Below are 15,356 nucleotides of genomic sequence, written 5' to 3' on the forward strand. Positions count from 1 at the left end.
GTGTGTAGTAGGGTAAGTGGGGATTTGGTGGGAAGGCCTTGGAAGAATGCTGCAAATGTATGCTTTGAATTATGGAAATATACATAAAGTCTTTGAGAAGACATAAAACTATCAGCAGAATAGTATCTTCATGCTGTTGGTTTCTCAAAGGCATTGTTGAAATGAGGAGCTTTAGAAACTATCATAAAGTCACTTTGTCGGGGTGCCTGCGTGGCTCAGTTGGTTAAGCATCTGACATTGGCTCAGGTCATGTTTCTCACATTCTGTGAGTTTGAGCCCCATGTTGGGGTCTGTGCTGACAGCCCAGAGCCTGGAACCTGCTTCAGATTCTGTGTCTCCCTCTCTCTCTGCCCCTGCCCCACTGGCCCTCTGTCTCTCTCTCTCTCTGTCAAAAATAATAAACATTAAAAAAATTAAAAAGTTACTTTGCAAGCCATAGACTGGACATGCTTCCGGAAGTGCCATTAAAAATACTTAATAACCTTAGGATATAGGCAGCAATTAATCCGGAAGGACTCGTCACAGAGCTGGAGGCTGCTTATTGGTTTCTGAGTGCCAGGACCACCAGGGATGCTGCAAGAGGGAGCAGAGATGTGAGAGCAGCTGGGAAACCTCAGAGGTCATAGGGTGTTGGCTGTTTACCAAGGAATATGGAACTATTTCAATATTTGATTACCAACAGGGATGACCACACCAGTAGGTATTGGCTTAATACTAGCTGTACGTGTTCTTATTTTTAGTACGAATAGGAAGAGCTATATAAAGATGGCAGGATGGTAAGCATCTGTATAAGCTACAGGAAAAATGTGCCCAGAGAACACTGCGCTTGAAAAAACAATCAGTAAATTTAACATCCTTCAAATAGACTTCTGTTCCAAAGAAAAAATGAGTCAGAACCCCAAAACAGAACATAAACAGAGCCCAAATTCTAAAAAGTGTAACGTTCATCATAATGGAGGTAGATTGTGCTCAACATTGAAGGAGACACAATTTTGGTTCTTCACTAAATAAGGGCATAAAGTTGTCCGAATGGACCCACTCATTTTCAAATTTGTATTGAGCTCTTAGAATACACAAGAGCGTTGAGAGAAAAAGTGACATTTCTTCTGGGGTGCCCGGCTGGTTCCGTCAGTAAAGCATGGGACTCTTGATCGCAGGGTCATGAGTTCAAGCCCCATGGGGGGCGTGGAGATTACCTAAGAAAAAAAGTGGCATTCTCCTTAACAAGGACATCTTCCCTGTGAAAGTGCATGGCAAGTGATGGAGTAGAAGTTTGAAAGCGGAAGTGTCTCTGATCTGCCACTTACTGCTGGTTGATCTCTGACACGTTCACGTGTTGGTTAGAATACTGGTTTAATTGCTTTCATAGAGATCAAGAGAACGATGGAGTAAATAAAATATATTACTTTAGTTCTTTCTCACTTAAAACTTCAAGGTGGCTAGCAGTCCACGTTAATAGACAGCTTCATGTGGCCATCTGAGAACTTGGGGTTTGCAATGCCATGAGGTTGTGGTCTTATCTGCAGTGTGGAAGTTGACTCAGCACTACGTCTATGTTTTTTTTTTAATTTTTTAATGTTTATTTATTGTTGAGAGAGAGACAGAGACAGAGCATGAGTGAGGAAGGAGCAGAGACAAGGGGAGATACAGAATCTGAAGCAGGCTCCAGGCTCTGAGCTGTCAGCACAGAGCCCGACGCGGGGCTTGGACTCATGAACAGTGAGATCATGACCTGAGCCCCAATTGGCCGCTTCACCGAATGAGCCACCTGGGCGCCCTGTCACTACATCTATGTTCCTGCCTGTTGGGAATGGGGGAAATATGTCAGTGGAAGGCACTCCTTAAAAAGGCCTGACCTGTAAGTTACATACATCTATTCTCTCATCACCTTCCATGGACTATTATTGACTGACTTGGCTATTACCGGGGTGGAGGAGAGGTCGAGAATCCTAGTCTCTAGCTGGCCAGCTATGTGCTTAGCTAAAACCACAAAGGTTCTAGTATGAAAAGGAAGGATGAAAACTGGTCCTTGGGGAAACAATTAGCAGACCCTGACCCCTTTGACTACTCTGAGCCTCAGTGTCACCTTTGTGTTTTTTTTTTTTTTAATGTTTATTTATTTTTGAGACAGGGAGAGACAGAGCATGAACGGGGGAGGGTCAGAGAGAGAGGGAGACACAGAATCTGAAACAGGCTCCAGGCTCTGAACTGTCATCACAGAGCCCGACGCGGGGCTCGAACTCACGGACCGCGAGATCATGACCTGAGCTGAAGTTGGACGCTTAACCGACTGAGTCACCCAGGCGCCCCTCAGTGTCACCTTTGTGAAATGCGGAGAATTATATTAAACAGCGTGTAGAAAACACCTAGCCTGGTGCCCAGCGGATGTCAAATGTTCAACAGTAATTAGTTTCTCCCCTGCTTGGCTTCATGCAATGGTAGCCCTGGTGGTGTGGGTGGGATTCGTGCTTACAGACGGCCCAGCTAGGTAACAGCATCAGAGCAGTCACATGGTGCCAGCCCTGTCATTCTTCATTCTCTGCCACATCCGTGAAGATGGGTTCAGGAGCTTTACCGGCATGAGGTTTACTGGTTTATGCCTTTTTTTTTTTTTGGCTCACAAGCTTTTTTTTTTTAAGTTTATTTATTTATTTGGAGAGAAGGAGGCAGGCAGAGGGAGAGACAGAATCCCAATCCCGATGCGGGGCTCGAACTCACGAACCGTGACATCGTGAGCTGAGCTGAGATCAAGAGTTGGATGCCTAATTGACGGAGCCCCCCAGGCTCCCCATTAGTCCACAAGTTTTACTATTAAATAGTTTCTTCTTTGAGCCCTAGGATCCCTCTGTATTCTGGTGAAATGAGTTTAGTGACCTAAAGGAAGCATCTCGAGGAAATGAGAAGGAGCCCTTTGGGATCGAAGCTCTGAGGAAGAATCTGGTACAAATCCTACTGCCAGGCATTCAGCTCTTTCTCCCGCCCATTCTACCTTCCTAAATATTTCCTAAGGAGCTAGGATCCACGGAGAGCCATTATCCTTTCTCTTCTATCTAGGTCCTAGGTTCCTAAGACTCTTTCTTTACAGTTCTTTCTGTACTCTCCCAACAGTTTCAATATGCCAGTCTTTTTTTTTTTAATGTTTATTTTTGAGAGAGAGAGAGAGAGAGAGAGAGAGAGAGGCAGAAAGAGGGGGAGGACAGAGGATCTGAAGCGGGTTCTGCGCTGATGACAGAGCCAGATGCGGGGGCTCAAATTCATGCACTGTGAGATCATGACCTGAGCTGAAGTCTAACGCTTAACCAGCTGAATCACCCAGACCCCCCTCAATGTGCCAGTCTTCAGATAGCTTTCATCTTTTATTACCTAAAGGGGAAGGACTGCTCCTTTCTCAATCGTATTTCCCTTATTTCTACAATATGTCGTCTCCAAGATGGCCCCCAATAATCCTCATGGTAGTCACTTTCTTACATCGTCTATCTCCACACTGAGTCAGGGCTGACGCATGTGATTCACAGATTACGATGGAGATAATGGTGCGTGACATCACGGCTAGGTCATAAAGGCCACGGAAGCTCTTGCTCTGCTCCTTTTTTTGATTCCTTGTCCTGGGGGGCGTGAACCACCGTGCCACAAAGACATGGAAGTGCCTTTGGGCAGCACCCATGTGCCAACAGCCAGCTGTCTGCCACCCATGTGAGCGAGCCGGCTTGCAAAGAGGTCCTCCGGCCCCAGGCGAGTCTTCCTGAACTTGTCTCCACCAGGATTTGACTCTGACTCTATGAGCTACTAAGCCAAGCTATTATTGAATTCATGATATATCTATACTGTACACGATACTAAATGTGCATGGGTGTTTTAAACTATTATGCTTTGGGGTCATTTATTACACAGAAATAGATAACTAATATACTACTACTCTGTACTCTATATCTTTGGGGGATAGTCATGCACTTCTTTTCTCAAATCCTTCCACTGTACTTGTGCATTTTCCAGGATAAATCATCGCGATTCTTTAGTCAGGGTGCGTAGAGCGCAAAGCAGTTCTCACGATACTGATGCGATTGCAATCAGCTGTTGCAATCAGCAAAGCACACTTTACATGCTGTATGCTAGCCGATTTGACAATAAATTATATTTAAAAATAAAAATAAAAATCCTTTTCCTCCCCCATCCCTTTTCCTCCCAACTTTCTCATTTTTCCCGGGAGATTGTTATTCCTTCTTTTGAGTTTTCTTCTAGATGCACCTTTCTGGAATTCTCATGGAATGGTAATATTGAGACCACTGATGTTAAGGGTTTAATTTTTTTTTTTTTAACATGTACTTATTTTTGAGAGACAGAGAAAGGCAGAGCATGAGCAGGGGAGGGGCAGAGAGACAGGGAGACACAGAATCCGAAGCAGGCTCCAGGCTCTGAGCTGTTTGTCAGCCCAGAGCCCGACGCGGGGCTCGAACCCGAGAGCTGTGAGACCATGACCTGAGCTGAGGTCGGACACTCAACCGGCTGAGCCAGCCAGGTGCCCCTGAAGTTAAGTGTTTAAACTTACTTGTGAAAACGTGCATGTCTTTGCTGCTAAAATCAGTTCTAATCACTTCGCACGGAAGGAAACCTCTATGATGACTACCCTGTGCCCCCCAAATCATGAACACATAAATGCAGGCTTAGGTGTCAGAGTCGTCTATCCGCTGTTCGCGGGCCACTGCTCTGTGTCTACTGCTCCACAGCCAGCCTTAAACTCTCCCGCCTCAGCCATCTTCCTTGTCCAGAGTCTTTGCTGTCCCATCACAGACTTCCGCCCTTTGGGACAAAACTAACCTCTTCGCCCGTTAGTCAAACTTTGCTAGACGAGACAGAGCTATGGTATCTTTCAGTGTCCTTAGTACAACAGCGTTTCCTCGAAATAGCTTTGAATGCATTGCGTAACCTCAGGATGTTCAGCAACTCCCCCAGGAGAGTCAGAGGGGGGCTGGAACAAGCCCACATTTTTTTTAAAGTTTGTTATTTTTTAATTTATTTTGAGACAGAGAGATACAGAGGAAGCAGGGGCGGGGCAGAGAGAGAGAGAGAGAGAGAGAGAGAGAGAGGGGGAGAGAATCCCAAGCAGGCTCCACAGGGTCAGCATGGAGCCGGCCGTGGGGCTCAACCTCACGAAAACGCGAGATCATGACCTGAGCCAAAGTCAGGAGTCCGAGGCTTAACCACCCAGGCACCCCACAAGCCCACATTTTAACAGGGGCTGCTCCAGGGCAAGGCCTCCATCACCCTGCTGGTGCTCACATGGGTGCCACACGGGCAGAGACGATGCTGGCAACCCCGAGAGGGGACGCGTCCCTTGTACACCTTCTTGTGCCTGTCACTCCCTTCTGAGCTGAAGTGCCAGGCCCGCAGTGTGTCAGATGGCCGGAGTCCCGGTCAAATCCCGGACCTCATTTTCTGGGCGCTGGGAGAATGAATCCGGTCTTCCTGCTGGGGAGGAAGGGCTCTTCCCTTACGAAAAGGATGTTTCAAGAGATGCTGGGCACTGACGAACTTGACAAACGCCCTCTGTGGTCGGCACCTCTTAAAACCATATGTGCTGTGTTTCATTCAATTTGAATAAAACGATGAGGATTAACTGACTCAGCAACCGTGATTTTATTTTACTGTGTATTTTTTTAATTTATTTTTGAAATTATAGTCAACACACAGGGTTGCAACCATGAATTTAAATAGGGTCTACTCTGGGGCGCCTGGGTGGCTCAATCAGTTAAGCGTCCGACTTCGGCTCAGGCCATGATCTCATGGTTCGTGAGTTCGAGCCCCACATCGGGCTCTGTGCTGATGGCTCAGAGCCTGGAGCCTGCTTCGGATTCTGTGTCTCCCTCTCTGCCCCTTCCCCACTTGTACTCTCTCTCTCTCTCTCTCTCAAAAATAAAGTTGAGAAAAATAGGATCTACTCTTAACAAAATCGTGATATCAACAACATTGTCAGCCTCTCGTTTAGCCTTTTGTCATAGTTTTCTTCAACCCCAGACTCTTTCTTCTTACCTGTTTTTCGGTTTCATCTGAGAAACTTACTCTAACCTAATCATCTTGTCTTTTTTGGGGGGATCGTGCCTGGGTGGACAAAGGAAGGGGACACTTTCGGCTTCCAATCCACTTACATATTTGGCTGTTAATTCTTTGAGCCCAGCACCAAGTATTCTTATTCTTATTCAATACAAGTGTATGGTATTGAAACGTTCTTGTATTGAAATGTTCTTGTGTTGAAATGTTCTAAGAGATAATGTTTTGGGGGAAAGCTGGGATATTATGTGACTTAGTTACCTCACATATATTGCAAGCTTTTTTCATATCGTTTCCTATGGTATAAAGTCACTTAAATTTTTTTTTTAGTTTTTTATTTTAAAGTTTATTTATTTATTTTCTAGTAACCTCTTCATCAACATGGGGCTTGAACTCACGACCTTGAGATCAAGACTCACATGCTCTTCTGACTGAGCCAGCTAGGTGCCCCAAAGTCATTTAATTTTAGAGTTGAAAGGAATCATACAGATCATTAAACTCTTATTTTATATATGAAATAATTAAGGCCGGGGAGATGTAAAGATTTGTTCAAAGCCAATCATTTAGTTTTGAAGTTGAGAGGAGAATCCACAGCTCCTGATTCTAGCATATTCTACCAAACTAAAAGACTCATGCACCAAATATCAGAGATCCTAGATTTTTATGGACATGACAGAGGAATGTGTTGTAGGAGAAAATAGGGAAAAATACGAAAATAACTTTTCTCTTCTGTCTGTTATTGATGGAGTGACCACACCTGCTATTTTGTCTGGGACACTTTGGGTTTATCCTTGATGACTGGAATAATTATTAAGAGGAACCCCTTTCTCCCTCAAAAGTGTGCAGGAACATAAATCGCAGGTTAGCTCGCTTAATGAAAAATTACATTGTTCTTCAATGATTCCATTTTCTCAGCAAATGTATTGGAGTAAAAGGGTCAGCCTATACTATAAATACAATGATTAATCAGAGTAAAACCAAGGCCATAATGGTTTTCAAATTCGAAGTCACAACCATTGGTGGGCCATGAAATGAATTTGGGGTTACACTCAACATTTATTTATTTTTTAAAAATTTTTAAAATGTTTTTTTTTTTTTTTTTTTTTTTTTTTTTTTTTGAGAGGGAGCGAGAGAGAGTGAGGGAGGGGTAGAGAGGGCGAGGGAGACACAGAATCCAAAGCAGCTCTAGGCTCTGAGCTGTCAGCACAGAGCCCGATGTGGGGCTCAAACCCACAAACTGCTAGATCATGACCTGAGCTGAAGTCAGATGCTTCACCCAGGTGCCCCGGAGTTCTAATGAAAATTTAAAAGAGGAAATCGAAGAAAAACTAAATTAGAATGCATGTATATAGTAAAAGTAAGCATTATTTTAAGAAACTTGTTTCCGTTATGCATACATACATATATACACAGCAGTGCACTTGGTCTCACTGTAACACCTACTTCTTGTTGTAGGCTGCAGTAAAAAACAAAAACAAAAAAACAAAAACAAAAACAAAAAAAGGGTGGGAAGGCCGTGGCATAAAGAAATCCGGAACTTTAACAACTCTAAAAAAGAAGATGCAAGGCCATGACCGTTTATACCACTTTGCAGGAAGCTGCTAGATGAAGTGGCTGTATCGATAAGGTAGCTAAAATTCACAGTCTTTGAGACACGGTAAGGAATAAATATTAAAGCTCTCACTACAGTGATAGAGTCAGGGGAAGCAATAATCACTTTAAAGGGTATATATATATTTTTTAACGTTTATTTATTTTTGAGACAGAGAGAGACAGAGCATGAACGGGGGAGGGGCAGAGAGAGGGAGACACAGAATCAGAAGCAGGCTCCAGGCTCTGAGCCGTCAGCAAAGAGCCCGACGTGGGGCTCGAACTCACGGACCGCGAGATCGTGACCTGAACTGAAGTCGTACGCTTAACTGACTGAGCCACCCAGGCGCCCCTAAAGGGTATATTTTTTAGTTGTCTTCATATTTCCAGGTATTATTATTAAGCAGATCGCACAACGCAGATTTGACACTTACACACCCCTTGTGTAAGGATGTTACAAGGTTTCTAAAAGACTGAAGGATAACCGATTCATTAAAATGCTGTCGGAGAAAAAGTCCGGAGAAGTGTATTTTTAGTATGGAAGAGATTTTGACATATCAAGTAAAAAAAAGAGGTGACAACACAGTATCTACATATAATCTCATTTTGTAAAACATTGCATCTGTACCCACGTGTAATGTGTTTCAGGTTTTGCCAACCTTGATACTATTGACATTTGGGACCAGATAATTATTTGCTACAAGGGGCTGTCCTATACACCATAGGATATTTAGCAGGATCCTTGACCTCTGATGGCGGTAGCTGCCTCCATCCATCCAATTGTGACAACCAAAAACGCCTCCAGACATTGCCAGATCACTGGGCTGAGAACCGCTGACATAGATACAATTGACCCAGGAATTGTCTTTTCAGTGGATGGACTTTTTAGGAAAACATTTCTGTCTTTTGTATTTTCATAATAAGAAACCCCATAAAACTGTTTTTACATTGAAAAAAAAAGCATTGGCTTCACAGCAGTTTTTATAATTTTGATGATTGAGATTCTTAAGCTGGAAGATGTTTCCAGAAAATTGAGAAGTCTCAGTTATAAAGCTGCAGAAGCCAAGAGACTACGATTTCTTTTATTTTGTTTCCATTCATTCATTTAAAAATGTCTACTTATTAGCACTGTGTAAGTTTACATATGATAAAGAGAGAGCCTTTAGAAATATAATCATTGGGGTGCCTGGGTGGCTCAGTCGGTTAAGTGTCGAACTTCAGCTCAGGTCATGATCTCATGGCTTGTGAGTTCGAGCCCCGTGTCGGGCTCTGTGCTGACAGCTCGGAGCCTGGAGTCAGCTTCGGATTCTGTCTCGCTCTCTCTCTGCCCTTCTCCTGCTCACACAAGAATAAACAAACATAAAAAAAAATAGAAATATAATCATTAAGTGCTATTTTCCCTGTGTCTCAACGGAAAACTGGAGTTATGGGGGAGAATTAAATGTCATTAAATATGTTTCATAAATGCAACAGTTTCCAAAACAAATCAGATTCACTGGCATTCAAAACCTCCTGGGGTCGGTAAACTTTCTCATGGACCACCTTCTAAAATGTTTGGAAGAAATTGTCCTAAGAACCCGCATTTAAAGGCACAAATATACGTACAAAGATGCTCTCCATGACATTGACTAGTGACAAAATTAGAACAATTGATATGTCATTAAAAATAGATTACCCCACATCCACACTTTGGAAAATTTTGCTAGACATTAAAAGAACAAGGTAGATCTATATACAGGACATGAAAAATGTTCAGTATGTAGCAGTGAAGGCCAAAAGCATATTGCAAAGAAACACACACAGTATAATCCTACTACAGGCACATAGGTATGTGAAATATACAACCTACATGCTTATAAACATTCTAGAAATATATGTAACAAAATGTTGACAGTGCTCATCTCTGCAGTGTGAGGTAGGGGACATGGGATGGAAGGAAATGGCACTTTTAATTTTACATGGTTGCCTCGCTTTAATCTTTTATAACACACTTCCCCCCCCCCCCCCCCCCCATCTTCTCCTTTTTTTAATCTTGGCAAAATAGTTCTGTAATGGCGGGGCATGTTCACAGTCGACCTCTTAGCCTTTAAGGGCGTGTCTCCCAACCTGGCCTCCCACCTGTATGGGGGGGGAGGGGTGTGAAGGTGGCTTCGTGCTCCCCATTGGTCTCTGGGAGGGGTGAGCTGTATTACTATCATGTTCTTCTGTTTACCGATATTTAACTGTGTGAACATTCAAGATTGCGGATATTTAACATGTTGGCGTACAACCAGATGGCTCAGTAATGTTAGAACCACCACTGGCAACACATTACAGCACTTACTGCATTGTTAGTGTGTGTGTGTGTGTGTGTGTGTGTGTGTGTGTGTGTGTAATGTCTTGTTTTTGCTACTTTATATTAAGCCCTTTATGTACAGGGGCTGTCTTAATCCATCCAGGCTTTTATTTATTTATTTATTTTAAAAAATTTTTTAAAAATGCTCTCCTTTTGTTTTAATTTTTTTTTTAACCTTTATTTATTTTTGAGACAGAGAGAGACAGAGCATGAACGGGGGAGGGTCAGAGAGAGAGGGAGACACAGAATCCGAAACAGGCTCCAGGCTCTGAGCCATCAGCACAGAGCCCGACGCGGGGCTTGAACTCACGAACCATGAGATCATGGCCTGAGGGGAAGTCGGACACTTAACCGACTGAGCCACCCAGGTGCCCCCATCCAGGGTTTTATAACAACATACCAGAGACAGGGGTAACTTGTAAACAACAGAAATTTATTGCTCATGAGTGAGGTATTAAAAAAAGCGGGGGAAGAGTTAAAAAGGAGGATGGGGTAAACAACAAAAAAATGAAATTTATTTCGCACAGTTCTGGAGACTAGACGTCTGAGATCAGGGTGCCAGCTCGGTCGGATTTGGTGAGAGCCCCCTTCCAGGTCACAGACATCTCATTGTGTCTTCACATGGTGGGAGGGGCTGGGGACCCTCTGGACCCTCTTTTCTAAGGCACTAATCCCATTCCTGAGGGCTCCACTCTTGTGACTTAAACTCTTCCCCAAGCCCCCACCTCCTAATACCATCATATTTGCACGTTAGGATTTTAGGATTTCAACAGAGGAATTGGGGGGAGGGGACATAAAATCCAAATCATATTAGGGGCCATATCTTATATTTCCACTTCTTCCTCTCCAACTAGCAGGCCTAGTTATTATCAGTAGACCTGATCATCACATTGGTTAAGGCAGTCGGAAGCAGGTAACAGGGCACAGAACAAAGTGTTTCTGGTCTAACCACTCCTTTGCTAATACCAGATCTGATGAACAGAATTCAGGGAACACCTGAGGTGTTTGGGCTCCTCCCCTTCGTGCTGGAATGATTCAAAGCTGTGTGGGAACTGATTATTCTGTTCAGATTGTGTCATCTGAAACTCCCTGTGAATACCAGCCCTGGCTTTGCTTCTATTCTCTCAATAGTCCATTGAATCCACAAAAAAAAATGCCATTGCCACTGCATGAGTAAGGACTTGAGCCGTATTGCTAGTCACTGGGGAACTGTTGGACTATTTATCAAAAGGGTCTGCACATTTTCCAAGCCTAAACTTAGGAAGTGATTACACATACTTCCCAGTCTTTTCTCCGTTCCTTGTCCTATTTTTTTTTTCCTATAAAAGGCAAAAATCTACTGATCACTTGATCCAGTTATCCTAAATTAATTTAGATTTCCTGGCGTTATGAGATCTTTAGACAATGGGATTTTCAATGATATTAATAAATACAATTTCAGAAGAGCTTATAAGGTTTAAATAATTAAAAGGAGCTTTCGTTTCTGTCTGGAAATTTCACTTCTAGCCCATGACATGTCAGCAGTGGTAAATGTGCTGCAGAGAGAACACTGAGGTGTTTGCATGCTATGGTGTTATTTATTTATTTGTTCACTTTAAGTTGTCCATATAATAGAACAAATATATATCAACCCACACAATACTTCCCAAGATGCTTGCCTTTACTGCTTAGGTTACATTTTTTACTTGACAATATTTAGAAAATATTTATTGAGAGCCCACTAAGTCTCAGGCACTTTTCAGAATCTTTTCCCACAATACACTATATATTTTAAGTTTGGTTGGTTCTGTACATGGTTAAGTTGAGACATATTCCCATATGCTTTACGCATAGTAGTTCTCAGTAACTGTTGGAACAGAATGGACAATTATTTTTTGTAACATGATGATTACACAAAAGCTTGTGTAAACTTATGAATTATGAATTCAAATGGCTCAGCTTTTCAAATATCCTTTTACCTGGCCCTAAACAATTTGATTTCAGGAAGTTTCAACTCTTTTATATCATTTTAACAATTACATTAAAGCTGCTGACAATTATAATTAATTTGCCAGAAAAGTCATTAAGATATATAGAATGTGTGACTCATAGTAGGCTTTTTAAAAACAGCTTTATTTGGAACTAATTCACATGCCATAAAATTCACCCTTTGAAAATGCTCAATTCAGTGTTTGTTTGCTTTTTAATGTTTATTTATTTTTGAAGGAGAGAGTGAGACAGGGCACCAGGAGGGGAGGGGCAGAGAGAGGGAAACATAGAATCTGAAGCAGGCTCCAGGCTCTGAGCTATCAGCCCAGAGCCCAATGTGGGGCTTGAACACACGAGCTGTGAGATCATGATCTGAGCAGAAGTCAGACTCTCAACTGACTTAGCCACCCAGGTGCCCCTCAATTCAGTGTTTTTTTTTTTTTAGTATATCCCCAGAGTTGTGCAGCCATCACCATAATCTAATTTGAAGTATTTCTAACATTCCAAGAAGAAATCCATTCCCATGTCCCTAGTCCTTGGCAACAATGAATCTATCTTCTATCTTCAGGGGTTTGCTTATTCTGGATATGTCATATAATGGAATTATGTGACACATGTGACCTATTACGTCCGGTTTCTTTCACTTAGAATGTTTTCAGGTTGTAGCATGTATCATTCTTTTTATGGCTAGATAGTATTTCATTGTGGATATACCACATTTTGTTTATCTATTTATCAATTGATGGATACTGGGTCCTTTGCACTTGTTGGGTATTACGAATAATGCCGCTATGACAAAGCTGATTTACAAGTTTCTGTACTTGTACTTTATAAGTTTTGGACTTTCGTTTCTTGGTTCTATACTTAGGGGTCTAGGTGTCACCTTTTGAAGGAGCTGCCAGGTTGTTTTACAAAGTGTCTGCACCATTTCAAAATCCCATAAGCAATGTACAAGGGCTCTGTTTTCTTCACCTTTTCTCCAACACTTGCCATTGTCTGATTTTTTTTGGTATAGTTACCCTAATGGGTGAGAAGTAGATCTCACTGTGGGTTTTGATTTGCATTTCCCTGATGGCTAATGACTTTTTTCTTTTTATGTGCTTATTTGCTGTTTGAATATCTTCTTTGGAGAAATATCTATTCAAATTACTTGGCTATTTAAAGAATTGGGTTGTCTTTCATCATTGAATGCTAAGACTTCTTCATATATTCTTTATATATTTTATGCATATATATTTTTTTTAACGTTTATTTATTTTTGAGACACAGAGAGACAGAGCATGAACAGGGGAGGCGCAGAGAGAGAGGGAGACACAGAATCGGAAGCAGGCTCCAGGCTCTGAGCTGTCAGCACAGAGCCCGACGCGGGGCTCGAACTCACGGACCATGAGATCGTGACCTGAGCCGAAGTCGGCCACTTAACCGACTGAGCCACCCAGGCGCCCCTATTCTTTATATATTTTAAAGTCTCATCAGATACATGAACTGTAAATAGTCTCTCATTCTTCAGTTTCTATTTCCACTTTCTCTGTGGTGTCGTCTGAAGCACAAAGTTTTAGTTCTAATGAGGTCCAATTTGCCTATTTTTTCTTTTGTCATTTGTGCTTTTGGAATCACATCTAACAAGTCATTGCTTGATCCATGGGGCTGAGATTTCCTAATTTCATTTAAGGATTTAATAGTTTTACCTCTTGTATTTCAACCATTTTGAATTAACTTTTGTATATGTTGTGAGGTAAGGGTTCAACTTTATTGTTTTGTGTTGCAGATATCCGGTTGTCCCGGAACCGTTTGTTGAAAAGACTATTCTTTCTCCCACTGGATTGTCTTGGCACCCTGGCAAAGTCAATTGACCAAAAACGTGGATTTGTTTCTGGACTCTATTCTGTCCCACTGATTTCTATGTTTAGAAAGACCGTGCACCACACGGTCTTGACAGCTTGGCAGTAAGTTTTGAAATAGGGAAGCTTGAGTCCTCCAACTTTGTTCTTTTTCAAGATTGTTTTTTATATTAGGTGTCTACAAAAATGATTATTTAGTGAATGAGTAAATGGATGAATGTTTGCATTTTTAAAAGTTTTATCTTGAGGGTGAGGAGGTTTTATTATCTTTAAAGGAACCGTAGCTAAGAGATAGTGATATTTAGATATACATACTTTCCGAAAACATGCCAGGATTGGTCCTATTTTATAAAGATGCCTTTGATGGCTAGGTTTCTGCTACCTGGGCTGCTCGACAGGATCTGTTTCTCAATTTTCTGTAATTGGCAGCATGCTGAGGGCATAGCTGGTACTCCATAAATATTCATTGATTAAATGCCTTGTCCTTTTTGTTTTGTTTTGTTTTAACCTATTGCTTGTCTTGTCGCTACCCGTTGGTTGATAGTTGGTAAAATGTCCTGTTTTTCCAGCCGTTTCAAAAATGGTAATTTTGGTTTAGAACCCTATTTTCCTCAACTCCTGCCAATGTTCTTCACAGCACCAAAATATGCTAGACGGATGAGTTTCCAGGATGGAAACATTAGGAATTCTTTTCCGATGGAGTACCCAGGAATTGGGTTTGCCCCTCTATTTCCTACCCTAATTGCTTTGCTATCACTTGCAAGGAGTAGCCTCCCTAAGGCGGAAAATTCCCATTCCCAAGGCTGGCAATCATTTCTGCTTTGAGTTTCCTGAAGTGTCATTTCCTTCAGGAAGACTTCCCAGATTGAGATACAGAGTGGACACGGATTCCATAGTGAATACGCGGTCTTGCATAGCCCACCACATCCTCCCACCAATCCCACAAGATAAAAAGGAAAAAAAAAAAAAAAAAGCCGTCACGTATGTTAAAAATTTTGTATTTTCACATCTTTGTTTTTACCTGTCTGTTCCTAATTTGGTACATTGTTCTTGTGTTGCCCCCAAACCTGTTAAAACACATTCTTGCTTTAGGATTTAAATGGAAGTTTCCTTATCTCCCTCCAGGCTCCTGCTATGCTTAGCTCTGCTAGGCACATAAAGGGTACTTAGTAAATGTTGAGGGATTTTTTTTTTTTTTTTTAACTGTCTTGTCTCCTGTTTCAGAACACCAACTACTCGGGCTAAAGGTAGAGCTCAGTGTGAAGTGCTTAATACACAGAGCCACGGACACGCCCACAAAAGCAGTGATGAAATCTAAGTAATCTCTCCCTTTTCTAGTTAGCCATGGGGGCTACAAGCTTTCAAACTAGCCCACCAGCAGTTTTTATTTCCTTCTGCCTGGATTTACCTAACCGGTTGGCATGACCCAAGCAAAGGGCCAACTGCTGGGATCCCGACGGTCACCGAAGCCGCACCTCCGCCGGCCCCGCCTACCGTGGCAAATTAAAAGCCCTGGCCAGTGCCAGGAGACCGGGATCCCAGTTCTGGTTTCTCCAAACTTTAAAACCTTGGGGACC

This window comes from Panthera leo, chromosome B4 (assembly GCF_018350215.1).
Source record: "Panthera leo isolate Ple1 chromosome B4, P.leo_Ple1_pat1.1, whole genome shotgun sequence".
Taxonomy (NCBI): Eukaryota; Metazoa; Chordata; class Mammalia; order Carnivora; family Felidae; genus Panthera; species Panthera leo.